Genomic DNA, 24,961 nt, shown 5'->3' with positions numbered 1-24,961 from the left:
ATCTGTCCTCTCTCCATCTGGGCAGAGGATGACCCAGGGTGCTGGCTGGAAACTGGTATCTGCAGAGGACTTGAGCTCCAAGCAAAGCAAGGGGGTGGGGAGGGGGTGGGGGCCTGGCAAGTATGGGACAGAAAGGCTATTTGCGCTGGGTTTTCAAAGTTTTGTTTTGACTTCTAGAGAGAGGGACAGTCCCGCTGTCCCACAACTGCTAGAAAACAGTCTCTAACCACAGTGGGGTCCACTCCACCACACCTTTCCCAAACTCCACCTTGTCACCCCACATTATCATCTCCAAAAAAGGCAACAGGACAGTCCAGTCCACTCTGCTAGAAATGTCCCTATACTTGGAGTATTTGCTGCAGAAGGGGGAAAGGCAAGGTGACAGAGACCATGAGTACAAAGTCATGGTCTGTGCGGGGGTACGGGGTGGGGGTGGTGGCAAGGATAGATTCTAGGAAGGGCCAGGTGGCCAATGTTCCAGGAAGACAGGAAAGTGAGCTTCACAGGACACCGTTGGGGGAGGCGCCCCAACCTCAGCGTGGCACCCGCAGCCACCACACTGGGGCATCCGAATGATGGCAGCCTAGGGGCTGGGAATGGGAGCAACGGCAGAGGGGGAGGCTTAGGTGGAAGAGGCAGGGAGGCTGGTGTGAATGTAGATTTCTGTCAAAGGTAGAGTCCATAACCAAAACCACATGCAGGAGGAAGTAGATGAGAAGTGAAGCTCAGAGAGTCCCATTAAGATCTTTGCCTGGAACTTCGTGTCAACCCCATGTTAGCATCCCCTCAGGCAAGCAAGGCACCAAGGCTGTGAGATGTAAGGAGGTATTTGCCCTCAGAGCCGGGCAGATGTGCCTGACTGTCTCACTCTGGCCCCAACCCTGCTTTCAGTCTTGAGCTGGTTTCCAGAGGAGAGAGGCCAGTGTGGATCCTGAAGGACTGTTTTGTCTGCTTTAAGTGAAATGGTAAACAGGACCTTGCTACTCCATTTTGGCCAGAAGTGGAAGCGTCACATTATTTTCTTAGACCTTGGTGTCTTCATCTGTAGAATAAAACTATTTTTTAAGTACATCTTTTAAGAATAAAAAAAAATTTTTTTTAATGTTTACTTAATTTTGACAGAGAGAGAGAGACAGGGCATGAGTGGGGGAGGGGCAGAGTTAGAAGGAGACACAGAATCCGAAGCAGGCTCCAGGCTCTGAGCTGTCAGCACAGAGCCTGACATGGGGCTCGAACCCACAAATCGTGAGATTGTGACCTGAGCAGAAGTCAGATGCTCAACCAACTGAGCCACCCAGGTGCCCCAACTTTTAAGATTTTTATTTATTTTTGAGAGAGAGTGAGACTGAGAGAGTGCAGGAATGAGTGAGGAGTAGAGAGAGAGGAGGACAGAGAATCTGAAGCAGACTCTGTGCTGACAGCAGAGAGCTCAATGCGGAGTTCAAACTCACAAACCATGAGAACATGACCTGAGGCAAAGTCAGATGCTTAACAGACTGAGCCACCCAGGTGCCACATGTAGAATAAAATTATTAGATTAGGAGTGGCTTATAAATTCTCATTACTCCATGCCTTTCCCTCAAAATGGTTAGCCCTTCAATAATTAGCTTAAAAATTTTTTTTAATGTTTATTTATTTTCGAGAGACAGAGTGCAAGTGGGGGGGGGGGGGGGCAGAGAGAGAAGCATCTGAAGCAGACTCCAGGCTCTGAGCTGTCAGCACAGAGCCTGACATGGGGCTTGAACTCATGAGCCATGAAATCATGACCTGAGCTGAAGTTGGATGCTTAACTGACTGAACCACCAGGCGCCCCAATAATTAGCTACTTTGAATAAATCACAGATAGTGGAAGACTCTCAGAATATGCTCTACTTTATACCTGACTAAAACTCACACTCTTCTGCTAATCAGAGGGAGATTCCTTAATAATTCCTGCCTCTCTTCCCTCAAGTATTTTCCTAGATCTCTCTACATGATTGCTGGTCAGGGAAGATCATATCTGAGTGAGATGTGTGATTCATCTGTAATCTAAACACTGATGAGTCAAGGGAAAGCCTCCTGGCCCCTTTCTCCTCCTCTCCTTTCCTTTCCACCCTTCCCTGCTTACTCCCAAGACACACTGAGCCACTGCTGTGTCTGATACTGTGCTAGACTTAGTGATAAGATCTCCCTGTGTCCTGGGGAAACAGCTGCATGAAATATAATTTCTAACATCCAAGAAGTGTCAGAAGACTATGCTGTGTGAGCCTTGGCTCACCTAGCACCCACAAGCAATGAATAGAAACTCCATTCCCTGGTCATTCTCTTGGTCTTACCCTCTGTAGGATAACTCGACTCAAAAGGCAAAGGGAAAAGGGCAGAAAAAAAAAAGCAGAGAAAGTCTAATTTTAATTTGTTTACTGTCTCAAAAAGGTATTTTGCTATTTTATTCTCTAGAAAGCTATGACGTGAAACTTCCCAGTTAGAAGACATTGCTTTTCTCTTCTATGTCCTCCTCCCCCTCTCCCTCCCCTCCTCCTTCTCCTCCTTTTCCTTTAAGAATGAAACTTTTTTAGATTATTAGAGCTTCATCATGCTAGTTTTAAATGTTTTAAATGTTTTACTTATTTTTGAGACAGTGCAAGTGGGGGAGGGGCAGAGAGGGGGACAGAGGATGTGAAGTGGGCTCTGTGTTGACAGCAGCAAGCCCCATGAAGGGCTTGAACTCATGAACCACATGACCTGAGCTGAAGTCAGATGTTCAACCAACTGAGCCACCTAGGTGCCCCACATCATGCTAATTTTAAAATGCCATTTCCTTTGGTGACCCAGAGGTGTGATGTGACTCTTACCAAGGTGTTTGCTACTCCCTTTGCACCAGAGTGTTGTCTGAGTCCATTGTTCATATATTTTTTTTGACTAGGTGGGGAAAGGAAGGCTTCCTCTTGGCGAATTATTTCCCATGGTTTTGTCTATGTGTGTATGCATGTGAATGTGTGCATGTCTCAACATGCATTTCCCCTTCCTTATGGGATCTCACCACCACTGTGTGCAATTTTGGTGGGACCATTCCTGCCGAGTGTGAAGTGGTGGGTACAATGAACTCAACTACACCAATTAGATGTTGTTTCCCAATACTTAAGATCTTGAGCAGAGAGCTGAAAGGGTGAAAAACCACAGCAACAAAAGATTGGAGTGCATTAATTCCCAGGGCAATGGCCAGGAGAAGTGTTCGGAAGCAGTAGTGATGCCAATTCTAAGTCCCTCTTCTGGACCCATGCCTCGTTCTGCAGCTTCCTATCCATTTGTGATCTCCTTCTTTTCCCCTCAGTAGATCAAGAAAACCAGAATTGGAGTCCGTGGCTTGCTGGCAAGGAATGCAAGGTGAAACAGCTACCGTCAGTGTTTGGTACTCAAATAATGAATATCTTCCCTCTTCCAAACTTCCAGGGAAATCCCACTGTGCTGAGTGCTGTGATTTACTGCCCAGAATCCACCCTAAGGGTGAGGCACTCATTCTCCCAGCTGCCGGAAGTGTACGTGGCTGGTCCATCTCCAGGAATTGCCCTCTGCAGAACACAGCTACCTTACCCAAGGTCACGTACTCCACAGGGGGCGGCTCACATCCAATGACAGGCATATATGTAAATGTGCATAAAGGCCTGGTCCCCTTTCTTCAGGGCAGGACAACTCCTAGAAGCCATCTCAGCTTCAGAAACCCCCATCAGGTCATCTGAGGCTTGGGGACTGTTCTACCTTCCTTACTCCCCCCAGTCACTGCCCCATAGACTTTCTGTAGACCTCCAGTATCTCCTTAAGAACTGACCTCAGACACCTGCCCAGGGCACTGATACACAAGAAAGAGCAGTCTCTGTTGGCACCTGCCTCTCTTCTGTGTGACTTGGGCTTTTGGCAAGCCTCAGGTACACTTCGAGATGGCTTCCTGGATTTCAGCATCATTCATTTTAGTCAACAAATTGACAGAGTGTCTACTGTGTAGCAGACTCTATTCTGAGTACTTGGGTAATATCAACGAACACAAAGATAAAGAAAAAACAAATGCCTGCCCTTATGGAGCGCATAGAATAAGGATGGGGTTTAAAGGTGTTTTCAAGGGTGGGAAGTCCAGAACTTAAAAGAGCTTGGTCCTGTATGGAGTTGCCAATACTCACCTTTCTGGAAATAATCCCTTCCCCTCAAGGATGTAGGTACCACTTCACGGGTTCATTTCTTTTATGAAACAATAATTTACCTTAAAAGTCTGATTTGTCTCCCAATTACTCCCACCTTGTCTGGTTGTTGCCCCAATGCACAATTTGGGAGGGAGTGATCCTCATCCCAGGAGTAGGGTCTTCTCTGAGGACAGTTGTTATTTTTCTTTCTTTTCTTTCAAAATAGGGGTGTGATGGGCTCCCCAAGTCTGAGAAGTGAAGCTCCAGCAGGGCAGTGGTAAATGCCTCCCCACAGGCACTTCTTTGTTATTGTCCTTTTTAAGCAATGGAACTGCAACCTGCAGCCAGTCTTCCTCAGGTCCCCTGCAGGGCAGAGTGTCACATCCTAATGCCTAAGAAATAGTCTGACCCTCAGGAAGGTCAAGGAGAGTGGCAGATTTGCTTGACTGAAGTTAAAAGGCAGGTAGGCAAGTAAGAAGAGAGAAAGTTGGGGAAAGAAATGGGGCATACTGGGTGTCTGGGTGACTCAGTCGGTTAAGGGTCCAACTCTTGATTTCAGCTCAGGTCATGATTTCATGGTTCGTGCAGGGTGTGGAGCCTGCTTGGGATTCTCTTTCTCTCTCTCAAAATAAATAAACTTTAAAATTTTTTTAAAAAATGGGGCATGCCAACTTATGGTTCCCCCCAAAATTATAAATACCATAGATGATATAAAGGGATTTTCATGGATGACCCAGGTTCTCTCTCTTTCCTTCCTAGCCATTGTGTAATCAATTAATACAGAAAGCTGCCATGGACACAATTCTAAGCAGTTCTTCCATCGTGGACCATGTCAGCCCATGACAGATGTTTAATAGAAGGTGGAAAGGTCAAACCAAAGCCAATCCTCTCGGTTTCTTATGAGTTTCTTTCACAGAAAGAGAAAATACAGTTTTAGAATATCTGTAAATTGCGTTTGTCATCTTACTCATGCTGTTTCTCTGCACCTGCCCCTACTACCCACCCTCAAGAGTTGACCAAATACAGTATCAGGGATGACAAGAGTTATGTTGCTAGTTTGCAACTTAAAAGGTCATGGCATCTAATAATTCAGAGGAAGCCCAAAGTTCAACCAGTCGGCTCACCTCTTTTGTCAGATGAGAAAACAGGCCAGAGAGGTAAATGGCTTGTCGAAGGTCACAGAGCCACTGGTGAGAGGGCTGGTGTTTGTGACACAGTCACCACTCTCTTTGTCACACTGTGATGTTGATCGTTACTCAGAAGGATGGGGGCTACCAGGCAAGCCTTGCGGAAGGTGACTGTTTCTTCTTCCTAGCCATATCTGTGTATTTGGGAGAACTGCCATCTCAAAGAACATAGATGCCTGCCCATGGGTCTACAGGCTTCAAGTGTTTCCTGCAGGTGAAGAGAAGTTGAAAAAGTGGAATTGGCTCTTCAGTAAACTTTCTACCAAAATGTAATTCTTTATTACATTCTTAACTCCCACTTAAATTACTCATCAATTTTTATTTGTACAAATCAAAGTTCAAAATAATATAATGCATGGGAAAATACCAAGTATCTTGGTGTTTAGCTTCATATTTATTAAACGGTTCTGAGTAAAATTTTCACCCACTGTGGGTGTCCAGATTTATTTATTGTTCTTTTTTAATGTATTTATTTTTTGTCCAGATTTATTTTTAGCAGTTGCTAACTAGCTTTTCTAGTGTGTTATGGGTGTCTATCAGGGTTAACATGTCTTTAACTCTCTGCTCTATATTTTGCTGCCACAAGAAAGTTCTTTTAATGTTCAACAGAAAAACACATCCTGCTTCTCTTGCTGGGTTTGGCTCTCAGGTGGCCCCTATCTGTGTCTACACAGTAGGAAATGAACTTATGTCAGGTCTTTGTGATGGTTTTTCTCTAGAGAGATTTCAGCTTAATTTTACAACTAGTTAAGTTCCCTTTAGCTTATTGCCAAAGTTTGTTTTAAAATAAGCAAACTAGGGACGCCTGGGTGGTTCAGTCGGTTAAGTGTCAGACTCTTGGTTTCAGCTCAGGTCATGATCTCACTGTTCATGGGTCCGAGTCCCGCATCAGGTTCTGCGCTGTCAGCTTGGGATTCTTTCTCTCCCTCTCTCTCTCTGCTCCTTCCTCCCCTACTTTCTCTTTCTCAAAAATAAATAAAAATTAAAAAATATTAAAAATAAAACAAACAAGCAAACTAAATTCATTATTAGAGCAACGTAAACATTAGCCAGCATCACTAATCACTAAATAATAATGTGCAAGTATGTAAGCTTTACAAAATTCAAGAGTTGTGACATTCCCACTAATAATGCTGGCTAATGTTAATAATAATAATAATAATAATAATTAAGTGCTTTCAATCTTTAACTAACCAATCTTTGGGAAAACGCTGTTAAGTAAATATTTTTATTATGTCCAATTTATAGATCATGAAACTGAGGCAGAGTGAAGGGAAACAGCTTGCCTGAGGTCATACTTTTGTTAGTGGCGGGGCTTGGATTTGAACCCATGCAGTCTCTGAGTGTCACTCAGGGTGCTCTACCACAGTCAGCACCTGGCACTTCACCCCAAACTTACTCTCATTGCACTTCAGAACCTTTTTAAAAAATGTTTATTTATTTACTTTTGAGAGAGTGAGAGAGAGTGCTGTGCAAGCGGGGCAGGAGCAGAGAGAAAGGGAAATAGAGGATCCTAAGTAGGCTCCACGCTGCCAGCACAGAGCCCAATGTGGGACTCGAAATCACGAACCATGGGATCATGACCTGAGCCGAAGTCAGCCGCTTAACTGACCGAGTCCCCCAGGTGCCCCTCACTTCAGAACTTTTTTAGAGGAGGCTGAGTCCTTCCCTTCACCTCCACAGAATATTAAGAACCCAACAGAAACAGCAGAGGAGCAGGTAAACTGGTGATGAAGTCATTTGTTAGAAGTAATAGAGTATGTGAGAAAGCTTAGATAGCATGAGATTTTTTTTTCTTAGCTTTAGAAATGGACTCATTACCCTTGGTGCAACAGCTGTTGGGAACATAACCCTAGTCCAGGGGTCAGCAACCTGTCCCTGGCAAGGGCCAGAGAATAAATATTTTAGGTTTTGCGGGTTGGATGGTGTCTGATGCAGCTACTTAGCCCTGCCTCTGTGGGGCAAAAGCAGCCATGGACAGTAACTGCGTTCTGATAATGCTTCATCTCTGGATGTTGAGATTTGAATTTCATAATTTTCATATGTCACAATGTATGATTCCTTTTTTGATTAAAAATAACAGGTATAAAAGTGAGAATCATGCTTAGCTTGTGGGCTCTCCAAAACCAGGCACTGGGCCACATTGGCCTGGGAGTCACAGTGTGTCAAGCCCTGCTCTAGCTAGGAGCCTCCCCCACCGCAGGTGGGGCACAGCCATGCTCCTTCGCTCACCCTCAGAGTCATTACAGACACTTAGTACAAGTTTGCTGGGTTGAACTGAACTGAACCTGGAAAGAAGGATAAGGAGGGGGCACTTTCAGAAACCCCATCCGTCCTGCCTCAAGCCCAGGCAGGATCTCAACTCAAACAAGTATGGGACATTCTTGCTTTCCTGCATACCTCCCTTGCTTTTCGTAATTGTTTTGTTCACTTTTGATTGCACTGGTACCTGGCTTATCCAGGTCTCCCCATGGGCTCTCTCTCCCCATCACTGTCTGGCAGGTCTCATACTGCAATTTGTAGATAGAGATCTTGATGGAAAGAAGAAGAGGCTAACAGCCTCCTCAGCTGGGCTCCCCGCCAAGCTGCCCCAGCTGGCACTGCAAGCGAGGGGGACCTTCCAGGGGATTTAGTGGTTCCTCATTTGGCTGCATAGCAAAGCAGAATGCCTCTTTCTGATTTCTGCTCCTGATAGCATGGCACACAGATCAAAGAAAGAAGTGTTCCAGATAATACTGAAACCTTCTGCCTCCAGCTGCACCGTAACTATTTGGGAAATATGTGAGTCTAGAAGGTTTGCAGCTTAGAGGAGTAGAGGGCACTTCACCTGGGTCCTCCGAAAATGCACGCATTAGAGATCCCTGTGACCCTGGGGCTCGTTAAGATCGGGGAAATTCCAGTTGTCCTGTGATAGAGACAGACTGTGACCCCTGAAGCTTTATCCTGGTTGGGAGACTTGGTTACTAGAGACAAAAGCCTCATCCACATCTACAGGAAGTGACAGGTGACTCTGAAGACCTGTAGTCAATCAGGTTATTGAGCGTAAAGCTGATTCTGGGCTGCTTTAAGGGTTCGGGACATCTAGTGGGTGCCTCTCTCTTTCAAGTGCCCAGAATTGGTTCTTGACAGGCAAAGTGAAGAAGGTGGAGTCTTTAGTTTTTAGGTGGTACATTTCCCAGCTGAGCATGAGTTGTCTCTCCCCCTCTATACTCCCTCCCACCTATATTCCCCAATAACACCTGCTCTGAACAATAAACTCCACAAGACAGCTTACACACTGGGTTTCCCCTCCTCTCTGTTCAGGTCTGCTTTCAAAGTGCTACTTGATTAAGGAGGGGATTTCCCCACCCATGTTGCAATGTGTTTCTCTCTTTGGGAGATGCACTTCCAGTTTCTTGGCTTTTTTCAACTGAAATAATTGGCACTCCTTTTCGCTTTTCCTGCCCACTCTTACTGTATTTTCTTTTTCTCAGAGCTTGTCCCCGACTAGAATTATGCACACACAGAGTAGGGGGTTGCCCAGTCTGGAGACCTGAACGGATCCCAGAGGTTTTCCCCAGAACTGCCTGATATCCTACTATCAGTGAGTCACTTGTTTGGGTTAAGCATTGACCCTTTACTGTAATTCTTAAAACTCAAAACAAAAACAAATAAAAACCTAACAAACACCCATGGCTATGTCTGAAAGGGTAGAACTTAAACTTGGAATGCGTAATAATTTATTTACTTATTGACTTTAAAAGTTTATGTGTTTAGAGAGAGAGGGAGAGAGAGAGAGAGAGCAAGAAAGAGAGGGGCAGAGAGAGAGAGAAAGAGAGAGAATCTCAAGCAGGCACCACAGTGTCAGTGCAGAGCCTGGCATGGGTATCCATCTCACAAACCATGAGATCATGGCCTGAGGCAAAATCAAGAGTCAGATGCTTAACCGACTGAGCCACCCTGGCGCCCCTGAACTCTTAATGATTATAATGTCACTTTTCTATTTGACAAGAGTGACAATCCCATTATGAGAACAGTGAATACCAAGGGAATGGACCAGTGTTCTTCATGATATATTCCAAAAAAGGGTTCAAGCTAGATGGAGTACAGTCTAGGGTCAAGAACACCAAAGTCCCAGGGCACCTGGGTGGCTCAGTCGGTTAAGCATCTGACTTCAGCTCAGGTCATGATCTAGCAGTTCATGAGTTCAAAGCCCATGTCGGGCTCTGTGCTGACAGCTCAGAGCCTGGAGCCTGCTTCAGATTCTGTGTCTCCCTCTCTCTCTGCCCCTCCCCCACTCACACTCTGTCTCTCTTTCAAAAATAAATAAGCATTAAAAAAAAAAAAGAACACCAAAGTTCCAGGATTCCCAGCCAAGATAGCAACCAATGGCTTCCCGTTGGACTTTGACCCAAACTCCAAATTCCTCACCACAGCACACAAGACCCTGTGTGGTTTGGCCCTGGCCAAACTAATTTCAGCCCCCATTATGGTCCCCTCTTTCACTGTGTTTCAGCCACAGCATCCTTATTTTCCTTTCTCAAACACACCAAGCTCATTCCCACTTCAGGCCCTTTGCAATGGCATTCCTTTTGCCCAGAGCACTCTTCCTCTAGATGTTTGCATGGCTACTTTCTTCTCACTCAAGTTTCCATTTATATTTTATTTTATTTTGAGAGAGAGAGAGAGAGAGAGAGAGAGAGAGAGAGAGAGAGAAAGAACACAAGTTGAGGAGCAGCAGAGGGAGATGGAGAGAAAGAATCCCAAACAGGTTCCACACCCAGAGCAGTCTGGCATGGGGCTCAATCCCATGAAACATGAGATCGTGACCTGAGCTGAAATCAAGAGATGGATACATAACTGACTGAGCAACCCAGGCACCCCTCATTCAAGACTGCATTTAAATTCCACTTCCTGGTACTCAGGCTAAAGTTGCCCATAGATATTCTCGATCACATTGCCTTCTATCATTTTTAGAGTGGTTATTAGTCTCTGAAATGATCTTGTTTTTCACATGTGCTTCTTTCTTATTAAACTTATTAAAACTTATTTAAATAACTTATTAAAATAAATGAATGGCAGAATGAGAGTCTGATCTTCCAGCAAAGACCAAAAGCAGAGATAGGAAGTTCAAGTGGAATCTTGAGGGGAAGCAGGGCTGTGGCCTGGAGGCCATAGACAGGTAACCAAGCCAATGCTGGGAGCCCCAGAGGGTGGTGTTCCTTAGGAGGAATAGTGGAAGCATTGATGTAGAGGTCTCTGAGAGGGTTCCATAAATAAAGCTCCTCTTTTCCATCTCAATTCAGAACCATCAAAGAAATAAGACAAAGGAGGAAGTGACAGGAGCTAAACTATCACTTTAGTATTGATAAATTGGAGGATGTGTTTTATATCTGGGGGCAAGAGGGCTAACTAATATGAAACATCAGCACTGGGCAGACTGCCCACTTAGTCACAGCAGAGTTGAGCCATACTGCCTTCCCTGGGGATGGGCCTTGTATAAATCTGAGGGCACGAAGAAGCAGGGCAGAAAGCATGCTTTGTGGGCAGTGGCTGTCCAGTTTTTCTTTCCAGACTCACCAATCAAGTCCACCACTCTGCCTCCCCTGTGACAGAGTGAGTGGGGGGGTGTGCAGAGAGGCAGGGGTCAAGGATGCCCCGTGACAGACAGCTTTGGATGGAGGTGCTTTCCACACAGAAGGAAACAACAGAAGTGGGGAACTTTGGCTCTCTGATGCCAACCACTGCTAGTCCTAGAGGCAGGAATGGATATATCTCAGGGGGGGTCACTTAGGACAGAACACCTGAGGACTTTGACCACCTGAGTGCACGTGGCACTGGCTTCTCTGCCTAACCATGGTCTGTTCATTCATTTTAAAAATTTTTTTCAAATATTTATTTTTTTTTCAACGTTTTTTTTATTTTTATTTTTGGGACAGAGAGAGACAGAGCATGAACGGGGGAGGGGCAGAGAGAGAGGGAGACACAGAATCGGAAACAGGCTCCAGGCTCTGAGCCATCAGCCCAGAGCCTGACGCGGGGCTCGAACTCACGGAGTGCGAGATCGTGACCTGGCTGAAGTCGGACGCTTAACCGACTGCGCCACCCAGGCGCCCCATCAAATATTTATTTTTGAGAGAGAGAGAGACAGAGAGACAGAGCATGAGCGGGGGAGGAGCAGAGAGAGAGGGAGACACAGAATCGGAAGCAGTCTCCAGATTCTGAGCTGTCAGCACAGAGGCTGATGAGGGGCTCAAACCCATGAACCATGAGATCATGACCTGAGCCAAAGTCAGACACGTAACCAACTGAGCCGCCCAGGTGCCCCTCATTCATTCTTTATATATTCATTTGTGCATTTGTTTTGCAGACACTAGAGACCAAGGCTAGAGATGAACAGGACCTACTCACTGCCTCCTTTGGTGGTCCACTGCTGGCTAGTGGAGGAGGAGACCTGGTCTGGTTTCTACTTTTCTGGCGTCTCTCCCAGCATCTTCTCTCTCCTCCCCAGGGCTCCAGTCACTTTGGCTTCCTTCAGCCCCTGCGTGTGGTGCTCCCTCCAGCATAAGTTCTACTCTCTTGCTGTCCCCTCTGCTGTCCCTCCCGCTGTCCTGCAGCTTCTTAGTAACTGCTCACTCTTTTTGAAATCAGTTCACTCATTGGTTCATCTGAGAAAAGCTCCCCTACCTACAGGGATCTCCTCATTATGTGCTCTTATTGCACCATCTATGTCTCCTTCGGGACACTTGCCATAGAGGCAACTTTACTTTCAGTTGTGTGATTCTTTTATTCATTTAAAAAAACCTTTTTTTTTTTAATGAAAAATTCTGAGCATTTACAAAAGTAGAGAGAACAGTAAAAATAACCACAGATCCACTTCCCAGTTTTAACAATGATCAAACCATGACTTTTCTTATTGATTCTTCTATTGCCTTCTCATCAGTGAGCCTTCTAATATCCAATTGTATTTCTTCAAGTTTCTTGAATAGAATTTAAGCTTCAAGAGCAAAGAGAGTGTTTTTCTCACCCTTGTATCCCTAGTACCTAGCACCGTGTCTTTCTCATGAAAGGCACGCCATTTTGAATGAATAATGGCTTGAAAGAATGAATGATATAAATTATGTAAAGGCATAGCCCAGTTTACTATGAGGGCACAGCGGAACAGCATCTAGCCTCAACTGAGGAGTTTGAACATGTCCAGGCTACCAGCCTGTTCTGACACTGAAGCTCTGGGACAGCAGAGAAGAAGGCATGCAGGATGGATAGGGGGTCTGAAAAGGAGAGTCCATGGGTCACCTGGATGGTTCAGTCCATAAGCGTCCGACTTCAGCTCAGTTCATGATCTCACAGTTTGTGAGTTCGAGCCCCACATTGGGCTCTGTGCTGACAGCTCAGAGCCTGGAGCCTGCTTTGGATTCTGTGTCTCCCTCTCTCTGCCGATCTCTCTCTTTCAAAAATAAATAAAGATTAAAAAATTAAAAAAAGAAAGAAAGAAAGAAAGAAAAGGAGGGTCCACAAGGCACAGGGGAGGGCAATACACCTGGTCAGGTGTCCCGTCTAGCAGCAATTCAGTCCAACTGTCTTGCCTAACCAACTTGTCATTCTTTTTTGTTTTTAGCGTTTATTTTTTGTATTCCTGAGAGAGAGAGAGAGAGAGAGAGAGAGAGAGCACAAGCAAGGAAGGGGCAGAGAGAGAGGGAGACACAGAATCTGAAGCTGGCTCCAGGCTCTGAGCTGTCAGCACAGAGCCCGTCGCAGGGCTCCAACCCATGAATGGCAAGATCATGACCTAAGCCGCAAACACTTAACCGACTAAGCCACCCAGGAACCCCCCAACTTATTGTTCTTTATGCCAGAATTGATATTTGGGCAATGTTGGCCTCGAACAACAATTCCAAAGGAGTGCTACTCTGGAAAGCTACTTCTTGAAGAAGGGATCATGGGTGTGGTATGGTTGGAAACATTGCTTATACTCTGCTCTCTTCTTGACTATTCACTCTTGCAGTTTTTTCTTTCTTTTTTCTTTTCTTTTCATTTCTTTTCTTTTCTCTTATTTTCTTTTCTTTGAAAGAAAGTTTTAATTTGGTCTAAGACAGATAAAATTAAGTTTTAATTTGGTCTAAGACAGATCTTCCCAGATTGATTCATCACAGAACCTATCACCACTACCAGGCAACTATTAATAGCATGGGAACCAGTGTCTGAAGAATACACTTTGGGATGCATTACAAACATGGTTGCTCCATGACTAACCATTTCTAGAAACAAACATTTTTAAAAAAATGTGTGCTTGTTTATTTTTGAGAGAGACAACACAAGTGAGGGAGCGGCAGAGAGCAAGAGGGAGAGAATCCCAAGCAGGCTCCGCGCTTTCAGCACTAAGCTCAATGCAGGGCTTGAACTCACGAACCGTGACCTGAAGTCAAGAGTCGACACTTAACTGACTGAACCACCCAGGGACTCTAGAAACAAACATTTTTAAGTTTGTTCCTTTTTTTTAAAACCTTTTTTCCTTTTTATTATATCATTAATATGGGGTCAACACAGGAGAAACAGAAAGTAAAAATGAAATAAAGGAGAAATAAAAACTGCTTTTGATTCCACTACACAGAAATAATCCCCTGACTGTGTTGGTACATCCATTTCTGGGCTCTTGAAAAAAACGCATCATTACTACACGTATTTCTTAAAAGATATTTTTAAAAAGTGATCATTGACATTAATTTCCAGTGACAATGACAAAACACTCTTGAAAGTAGAATGCGTCTCCTGACAACTTAAGTAGGGGGTTCTTCCTCAAAAATTCCACTGTGCTATTTTACCTTTTGTTCCTTTGTTTTATTGTGAGTGCATTCCACTTGCTTTCCTCTGTCTATCTGACATTCCCCCAGGCTAGAATTAGTCCAATTTAACAGACAGATTGCTAGCTCCAATACAGGTAGGTCACCAAACTTTTAATCCCAGTACGGGTTCAGGGAAAGAATGTAGTCTGCCTCACTTCTTGATATCAAATGACTTGGAAAGTTCCTTAGCCATCTTTTATGGTGGAGAATTGGGGGCACTCCTCTACGGTTATTTAAAATGAGACCAGGACACCTGGGAATGAGCTTGAGTTATTTCCCCAAGATTTACCTTTGTAGTACCCTAGGAGTAGATTTTAGTTTGCATGGCCTCCTTTCCCTTGGCAGCTGGGTAACCCAGCATTTCTGACCTTTCAGTGCTTTCCCTATTCTCCCTTCTCTTCTCTGACAATGTTACATAGCATGTATTTGTTTGTACTGGAATTTAAAGTGGAGAATTCTGAAGAGAATATCATGATACCCTGAATTGACGGGAAGCCTATTTTGAGAGTTTTAAGATGAGTGGTGGGCATTTTTGTCTTCGACTTTACACTGTGGTAGGTTGATTGCTAGTCTCAGCCCTTCACCCCTGGTAATGATGTCAGGACCTCTCCCTTACTGTGGCCTCATTGTGGGCAGGGTGGAGTCCCCGGCTGTGGACTTTGAGCTTGGCCATATGACTTTTTGGTCAATATGTTAGAAAATGTGGCATGGGCAAAGGCTCAAATGTGCTTCGATGGTTGGCCTTATCCTCTTGTGCGCCTCTCTTTGTCCTGAGATGAATTTACCCTGCAAAACCACTGCCCCAGGGAGGATGAAAGACCCAAGGAGCAGGTCAGAAACCAAGCCAAGCCCAGCTGAGCCCCACCCTTTATCAGCCAAGTCCCTCCTGACCTGCAGATGCATAAGAATAAATGCTCATAGTTGCATGCCATTGAATTTCAGGGTGATTATTTTCCCCCACAGCATCATTATAGTATTGCTAACTGATACACATGGGCTGGGTCAATGTATGTGAAAAGCAGAACTAGGATGCCAATTAACAACCATTAAATAGGAAACATTTAGGAAGCCTAGTATTTTTCTAATACCAAGTTGTGAATATTTGGCCCCCATTTTCATCCAGGTATCAGGTGTCTGGCACTATGCTTTGAAGGGGACATTACAGAGAACACAGAAAGGAATAGAAGCAGTTTGATGTAGGTAGGTAAAAGAGTGTAGACTTTGAAGTCAGAAAAATGCAATTTTTAAGTTATGCTATTTTTTTTTTTTTTTTTTTTTTTTTGCTACTTGCTTGCTATGGGGTCAGTGGCAAGACACTTAACATCTCTGAGATATAACACACAACACGAACATAATAGTGTTTAATAGATCACTATCTTGCAGGATGTAAGCATCTGGCACAATGTTGACATAGCGGGGGCACCCAGTAAAATAGTCACTGTAAAAATTATTATTGTTAATTGTAGCATCTCAAGTTGATGGTCATGTTACATACAGACTTATGTCACAGAAACATAAGTAAGAATGTCAAACAGGATATGGGAGATGCCCACTGAGTAGAAATGTTGGCTGGAATGGAGGGATCCATGTTGGTTGGAGTCAGGAGAGAAAAGCCTTAAAAAGGTAAGTGTGCGAAAAAGTGGGTGTTTTCATAATGTTATAAAGTTTAGGCTTCAGGCCCCCTCACTGCCATGAACCCCTTCCAAGACTGCGGGAAAATACCCTAGGTATTTTGCTTTCTTTTTCTTAAAGAGGGTCTCACAAATTGAGTAAGCTCTGGAGACCCTCTCTTCTATAGCCCTGGGCATGTCACGTTGCAGTGAGTCTCGTGGCCGGGCTGAGGAGTTCAGATTTCTCACGTAAACCCTGGAGGGCTATCCAGTGGGAAGGAAGGGGCAATGCTGGTGCTCCTGGAAACCGCTCAATTGCCTGGCATCCAGGGAATTTGCTCAGTCCCCCTGTGTTGGTAAAGACGCCTCACAGAGCATGCCCAGAACAGCAGACTGAGAGAAAACCCTGAACTCAACTCCCCTCCCTCGGGCAAGCCAACGCAGGTCCCTCTGTTCATGTGGGATCTGCTGTGGCTCACCCACGGCCTCTAACAATTTGGGGAATCTAAAGCATGGTGCTGCTTTCCTGCCGGCTCCCAGCCGGCTGACACTACCATCCGGCTAAGGAGATTAAGCAGGCTTTATTTACAGAAGCCTTCTGGTGACAGCAGCGCCCACCACACCCAGGTAGAGCCTGGGAAGAATGAAAGCAACATTCCTTTCTTGTTGCCGCTGAATGCCAGGGCAAAGGCTACATCTGCCACAGAGATGGTCTACACAGGTACCAGAGAGATCTGGCCAGAGGCTGCCCTGACAAGGCATCATGGGAAGATCAACTCCAGTGGAGTCTTGAACATGATGGTGGCCAGTGCAGACAGGGTGTCTCATCCAGGGGAGCCTGCATTGCCTGTGCCATGCTTAGCACAGGAAAGGAGCTCAATGAACATTTGCAGAATAAATGGAGGAACGGATAGGGACGGCAATGACCAACCCCATTGCCTCTGTGTCATATCTTCCCCCAGTCTTCATTTCTGGAAGAAAGAGTTTTTCAATAGTATTTTATAAGCACAAGCATTAACAAAAAATACATTATTTTATTAATAAGCAATAACAATCCACCCCTCAGGTGTGGAACTCTCACTCAAAGAGTTTGAACAGACACAAACAATTTATTCCCCTGTCCTTCTGCCACATGCCTTCCAGTTGTGCACACGTGTACACACACACGCACACGAACATGCCTGGAGAGACAATGCTGTGTAGCGTTGAGCATCCAGTCTCTGGAGTTAGATGTTTTGGGCTGGGGTCCCGGTTCTTCTGTGTAGTAATGGGGTGACCTTGGGCGAGTTACTTAACTTTTGTGAGCCTCAATGTTCTTATCTTTAAGATGGGCTGATGATACCAACCACTTCACAGGGTTTGTTAGGAGAGTCAATGGAGGCACAATAAAGTGCCATAAACTACATGAAGGGTTTTTGCTACCTACAGGGTGGCCCGGAATGAGATGAAAATGAGGACTCTCTACTTTGGCTCTTCCTGTCATTCAGTGTGGACAAGGAAAGAATATGCATCCTTACCTACCCTGCTCAGATGGGGCTTGGTAGACCCTGCTGTCACCGGAAATATTTCTGTGGAGTACGTTCCTAAACCTGCAGGGAAAGAGTCAGGGAAGACTTCCCAAAAGAAGTGCTTTTGAAAAGGATCTGAGATGCCTGATCTCTCAGTACTTCAGCTCACTTTTTAAAAACCCAAATATGTCAGGTATCTCTGACCTCTATAAAGATGCTAGTGCTATGTTAGGACTTGTGTTTTTCTGATTTCTATCCTGAGATGCATGTATTTTTTTTTTTGTTTGTTTTAATTTCTGCCTATCCATGTCATTTGCAGATTGGTCTGCTGCAAGTTGTATAGCTAGTGTTTTCTTTGTGAAGGGTCCCAGCCCTTTTGGTTGTTGTATTAGTCTGCTTGGGCTGCTGTAACAAAATGCCACCAATGGGGTGGCTTAAACAGCAAACATTTATTTCTTGTAGTTCTGGAGTCTAGCAGTCCAAGATCTAGGTGCTGGAAGATTTAGTTCCTGGGTGTGAGTCTTTTTCCTGGTTTATTGACATTGCTCTCCTTGCTGGGTCCACATGTGGCAGAAAAGGAGGGAGGGAAGGAGGGAGAGAGAGAAAGATCTTTTCTCTTATAATCATACTAACCCCATCATGGGGGCTGTACCCTCATGGCCTCATCTAAGCCTAATTACCTTCCAAAAGCCCATCTCCAAATACTACCATATTGGGGGTTAGAACTTCAATATACACATTTTAGAGGAGATACAATTCAGTCCAGAGAATTCTGCCCCTTGCCCCCCTCCAAATATGTCCTTGTTGTGTGCAAAATACATACAGTACATCCCAATAGCCCCCAGTGTCTTAACTCATTACGGCATCATTTCTAACATCTAAAGTCCAGTCTCATCTAAATGAAATCTGAATGAGATTTGAGGCAAAAATTCCCCTCTAGCTGTAAATCTATAAAACCAAACAAGGTATGTGCTTTCAAGATACAACGGTGGGACAAGCACAAGACAGACATTCCCATTCCAAAAGAGAGAAGTTGGAAAGAAGGCAAAGGTAACAGGTCCCAAGCAAGTCCAAAACCTAGCAAGGTGAATTCCATGAGCTCTTACGGCTCGAGAATACTTGTCTTTGGCTCGATGCTCTGCCCTCCAGGCTCACTGCCATGACAGTGTCACCCCCATGGCTGTGCAAGGTACTGAGGCTCTCTGTGGGGGTAAGGAAGGACAGCGCAGGCTGTGGATCTCTGCAGGGGTCCTGTCCTTTGACACAGCGGTAGAGACAGCTTTGCCCTCCCTGTTCCTTCCAGACCACTGGCCTGTGCACTCTGGACCTGGGGTGGAGTGGCAGCCCTGCTGACCTCTAAATTGCCTTCGGGATTCTCCTTCCCTTTTCTGGAAGGATAGCACACATTTGTAGCTAAATACCCCTGCAGTCCCATCTTGTAGAATCTAAAAAGTCCAACAGCTTTCATTTTTTCCCTTCCAGCTTTCCCTGTTCCCTTTAGTTAAAACCTGTAAGGGTTTTGCCAATATAATCCCATCTCTCCTGGTCTCTGCTGATTAAACTCATGAATCGGACCCATGACCCTTCTGGTTGCTCAGCGCATACCCTCCGTGATCTCTTCAGAGCAAACTTTACTTTTTGCAATATGTATAGCCTGCAAATTATCCAGATCTCAAGTTCTGGTTCTTTTTTGTTGAACAGTTCTGTCTTCAATTGATCTCTCTCCTTCATTTTACAGTAAGCCCTTAGGAGGGACCAAGTCGCTCTTTCAACACTTTGCATACGAAGCTCCTCAGCTAAATTGAGAATTTCATTGTTTGCGAGTCCTACAAGGCACAAGGACACTAGAACACAAAACACTAGAAATCAGCCAAGCTCTGCCACTTTTTAACAAGGATCCCCTTTCTTCCAGTTTCCTATAACATGTTCCTCATTTCCGTCTGAAACTAAACCACAACATTTTTACCATCCGTATTTCTACCAACAGGCTGCTCATGATTATCTTACGTGTTCTCTTACAAAGTGGAAACTTCCCACACAGGTGTCCCCAGATTGATAGTCACTATGGAGATGAGATCCAGGGGACGGGTCAAGACTGAGCCAAAGGACATTTTTAGGACTCCTTTTCCTACAGTTAATTTACCTTCTATTCTCCCCACTTCTTTTTTTTTTTTTAATGTTTATTTATTTATTTTGGGAGTGTGTGTGAGTGTGTGTGTGTGTGTGTGTGTGTGCGCAGGGGAGAGGCAGAGAGTGAGGGAGAGAGAGAATCCCACGCAGGTTCTGTGCTGTAAGCACAGAGCCCAACATGGAGCTCCAATTCACGAACCGTGAGATCGTGACCTGAGCTGAGATCAAGAGTTGGATGCTTAACCGACCAGCCAACCAGTGGCCCCCTCCCCAACTCCTTCTGTACTGTAGCCGTAATCCCTGCTGCACTTGGCTTAATGTTTTCATCTTGGGTTCCTAGTGTTCCAGGGCTGCAAGCCGTTATTTTTTCTTATCATATAGAAACTTAATATCTTTGCCTGACATTTTTTCAGTATTTGTGCAGTCTCCTGAATTACTCCATGCTGCAAGGCAGAAAGAGACTACAACAGAGAGAAGCAGTACAGAGTGGTCTGGCCTCTCAGGGATTGGTTTGGCTCACTCTGGGACACCCTTGAAAGCCTGATATGCGGAAGGAGAAAAAGGCCTACACTTTAATCTTGTTTTTGCTACCAAATAGCTGTGTGACCTTGCATGAGTTGACTCATCTTGCTGGTCCTCAATTTGTTTATCTGTGAAATAAAATTTGGGGGTTAGGTACATTCATTCTCGCTCTAAAGTTCCATGATTCATATGTTTTGAAACAGCGAGGGGTAAAAAAGAATCCCTGACCTTTGAATTCCTCCAAGGTACCATCCTTCCTGCAGCCCGAAGAGCTGTGGCTTGTGCTCTATAAAAAGTTATTTAAAATATTGTTTGTTTGTGATTTAGCATTAATTAGCCTTACATCTAAGAGCAATACCAGATAACACTTATATATTTTCCACATGATATAGAGGCTCATTTTTATGCCAAACTAAGTAAATAGAAGCATAATCAAAAGATGTGAATAGGCCACTGTTGTGTTTAAAAAATATTTATGCACGTCACAATCATTGCATGTATATATTATACGTTATATAGACACCTGTTTATATATATATACATATATATATAGCACACACACACTTACATATATATGTATACATATACATATACATATACATATACATGTACATATACATATATATGTAAAGAGAGAGAGAGTGTGTTCTGGAAAAGTATGCCACAGATTATCAGTTCTACATGTGTTGTAATACAACATAAATGACGTTGAACTTAAAAAAAAATTCTCAAATACAGACTCAAGCAACTGAAAATTTCCACTAAGAGATTGAAACACTGATTTCAGTAGTTAGATGTAGAATGAAATTTCCAGGCTCTGTTTTAACTTTGCATCATTGTGCACATACAGTCAAAGAACCAGCCCCAGAACACATGGTAGTCAATGCAATTTTTTACATACCAATTCACCATCCAGAAATACTTAGGATTATCTTTACCCACCGAGCATTTTGGATCATTGATTTTATGTTGATTTGTGACATCACTCGGATAGAGGGGGGAAAAACCCACCTACATTAAGTCTAGGTTTGAATTTGTATTTACATTAGAAAGAAAGTTAAATGAGAAGACAAGAACATTTTGTGAAAACTTAAGAAGCAGTAGTTTTCTCACTGGGGGATTAGACCCACTGCTTCCTCCTCTTGCTGTTTCCTAAAGATGAAAAGATTTGACCCTTCTAAAACTCAAAAATCAACCAAGAAATACAATGATTTTGGCAGATTTGGGAAATTTGGGACATGTTTCAAATAAACTACACTTTGAATCTTATCGTGACTATAAGTTTTTGTCAAACTAAAATCGTTGTTTTTGTGATGCTGCTTTTGTTCCCTTTGTTTTTCACTTACTTGTTCTTTCCTTTTTCATTTGGCTGTGTTATTTATTTATTTTTTGAGAGAGAGAGAGTGGGGGAGGGACAAAGAGAGAAGGAGAATTGCAAGCAGGCTCCATGCTGTCAGTGCAGAGCCCAGCATGGGGCTTGAACTCACCGGCTGTGAGATCATGACCTGAGCCAAAGGCAGACACTTAACTGACTGAGCCACCCAGGTACTCCTCATTTGGTTATTTTGTTGGCTTTGTTCACTGGTAACATTAAGAGGAAAATGCATTACAGGGTTCAAATATGAATCTAGTTATACCTTGAATTCATGCTCCAATTCCCTTTTGATACCAAATCCCTGGGCTCTTAAATCACATTTGAGTATGCTCAGTACCAAGGAGCCTGAAATATGCTCTACTGTTAAATGATTGATTAACATGTTTATGGAGCATTTATAATGAATGCTGTACAATTATCCCAACATACAAAAATTGCTTTTGCCGGAGTTAAACTAAATAATCCACGTTATGTGTACAAAACCCCTTTGTTGAAAAATAAGGGACTTTCTCAACTAATTAAAAAGGATGTTTTCAGAACTTATAGTTCACTAAAATGACCCTTTTTAAGGCAAACAAAGTTACTTCAGATGAGGAAGTTTTCTTAAATTAAATGAATCTTTTCTTAAATTAAAAAACAAGTCATGTGCCAGTGTATAGTACTGTTATAGAATCTTATCTTAGAAGCTTTTATAGCATCCTGTCAATGTCCACTGAAACAATGAAAACCCAAAAGGTACAGTCAATAACCATGGCCAAACATCATAATTGAATTACCAAGTGAAGCATATATTGAGAAATAAAAATTTTTAAGAGTTAATTTCTTGCTCATAATCAGCACATGGGCTTTGCATGGGGTCATATAGAGACTCAGGCACCTTTCCACTCATGTTCCATCTTTTCTAGGTCCTCTTGAGCCAACAAACTGAGGATGGTCTCTTGTAGGTTTCTGTTTGCCAGGCTGGGAAGAAGTACACATCCTTTTGCTCCTAGTCTGTTGGCCATAATTTAGTCGCATGATGACATCTGATTGGAAAGGAGGCAAGAACATGTGACTGTTATGTATCCAGGAAAAGGAAGAGAACATGACCATGGGTGAATGTCAGCAGAGTGGGGAAACTGAGGCATCAGCTTGCCTTGATGCAGTCTGAAGTGGATAGCTTTCTGGGAAGCTTCTGGATCTCTTTCTTTCTGCATAGAGGCTCATGCATACTAGTATGGGCCTGCAGTGAAAAATATGTGTCTGAATCGTGGCCATGCTCATTCTTTCACTCATATGTTCATTCAACAAATAGTTATGAATATCACATTTGGACTGGGAACTGTACACCTAAATAAATAATAAATAAATATTTCACAGTCCAAGACCTCAAGGAACTCACAGTCTAGTAGATGAGCCAGGACAACTACAAAAACAATGGTCATACGCAGTGGTATGTGGTAAATAGCCTAGGAGAGGGGCAATGTCTTATAGGATATCTGGAGATATCCTATATGGAGAATATTGATTTATTTATGGTATTTTATGCATGTGTCAGAGAATGGTGAGGGTCTTGCAGATGGGTTTGCAATGGGGAAAGAGGGGGGAGAGTGAGCAGAGATGGGTAGAGAGGACAGAATGATTTAATGAAGAAATCAGGGAAGCCAACCTCAGGAGGCCTTGGAGGAGTCTGGACTGTATTTCTCAGAAAATGAAGGCCACTGACAATCTTGAACACTTGGGCAGGTTGATTTTAGAGGAGAAAAGGATCTCTAGTGTACCACACTCTCCATCCTTGGCCCAGAGCTTTGCCTTGCCAATGCTGCCTGGTCACAGAAGGGGTGAGGGAACAATTGTGCATGGTGGGCGTTCTGGGAAAGCAGACCAAACCCAGATCCACCAAGGGAAGGTGGTGGTGGTGGTACCCTGGCTCATCTTGCTGTGGACACTACCTCTCCTCAGGAACCCACACTCCATTGTTAGCAAACATTCCACTGACCTCTAGTGGTCAAATGGTGCCCAAACGGTCCCACTTAGTCCTGTTCCACAAGTTTCCCCCCAGTGATATCTGTTGAGGAAGAACTTGCTTAGAATAGAGCTTCTCCTCTTCTAGAGTCATCTTTTTGGTCCTGCATGGGCTTTTCCCTTTCATTCAACTCTCTCAGCCTGGCCCAAGCTTCTGGGCTGGAGGAAACGTGACACTTCACTTGTGTCTAAGTTGGTTACAGGCAGCTGAAGCTCTTTTCACCTCATGAAGCATCTTGGTTGCGGTGAAGGATGTGCACATACTAAAAGTCAGTATCTTACAGTTACATTATACTACACTGTGAAGTGGGGTCAACTTCCTGTAATAATCACCAATGCTTGAAAAACACTGTATGTCAAATGCCATTCTAAGCACTTTAGATATAAAAATTTACTTAATCTCCACAAAATCCCCTGGAAGTAGCACTGTTTTCCTTCATTTTAAGGATGAGGGAATTGAAGGGCACCTGGGTGGCTCAGTCGGTTAAGTGTCGGACTCTTGATTTTGGCTCAGGTCATGATCTCGCAGTTTGTCGGATCAAGCCCCACATTGGGCTCGATGCTGACAGTGCAGAGCCTGCTTGGGATGCCCTCTCTCCCTCTCTCTCTGCCCCTCCCTGGGTCTCTCTCTCTCTCAAAATAAATAAATAAACTTAAAAAAAGATGAGGAAATTGAGGCCTGGTGAGGGGGGTGGGAGGGGAGGAACTGGTTTAAGGTTACATAGCTAGGCAGGGATGGAAAAGACACCAGACTTGAACAGCATAATTGCAGAACTTGTGTTTTCAGACACCACAGGATAATGACTCCCAGCATCATTTTGGAATAGCCCTGTGACATTTCTATGGTCCCTGGGCCTCTGCTTCCTCATCTGCTATATGAAAGGATTGAACTAGAGCAAGATTTCAGACTTTCCTTAGAAGGGGAACAGACATGGACAACAGATAACAGAACATTTGCTTTAGCTAAAGCAGAAGGCCAATAACCCACCTCATGTCTCCTTTCCTCCTTGCACCCTTTCCCACCCAAGGGGCTCTTAAACTCCTGGGAAGGATCTCAGGACTCCAGGGAACTGGAGGGCACCAAAGAATTGTTTAGCTGGTAATTATTTAGTACTTATTGTGTTTCTGGTGTTGCATTAGGTGTTTTAGAAATATTTGACACTTAATCCTCACAAAAATCTCATGAAGTAGCTGTTACTATTCCCATTTGGCAGATGAGTAAACCAAAGAGACAATTAAATAACTAGTTCTAAGTCACACAGCTAGTAAGCAGCAAAACTGGGTGCAGGTCTAGGTCTGTCTGATCCCAAAGCCCATGCCTTTCGCAGCAAACTTGGTGGTCTCTCTAACAATGAGACTGTGTCCTGGGGTCTGGTTTCAAGCTTATCTATCCTTGATTCATTGTGGAAGCTAAGGAGAAGGTGAAGTCGATCCTACCTGCAGGGCAATGGGGGAAGCTGAAGGTAGAGATGAGCTTACAGGAAGAACCCAAATGGGGGACTTCCCCATGCCAGCTCTGGTCACCTCAAGCAAACAGTGGCCACTGCCAATAAGAATGGAGGCCATTTCTGCCTTTACAGAATGTTTATGTCAAAGGAAACTGCTCTGATTGAAGTTCCTACTTTCAAGGCCCCTCTCTAGACTCTGGCTTC

This window comes from Leopardus geoffroyi, chromosome B4 (genome assembly GCF_018350155.1).
Source record: "Leopardus geoffroyi isolate Oge1 chromosome B4, O.geoffroyi_Oge1_pat1.0, whole genome shotgun sequence".
NCBI classification, from domain to species: domain Eukaryota; kingdom Metazoa; phylum Chordata; class Mammalia; order Carnivora; family Felidae; genus Leopardus; species Leopardus geoffroyi.
The sequence above is the reverse complement of the archived record's forward strand: the minus strand, read 5'-3'. Positions refer to the sequence as shown.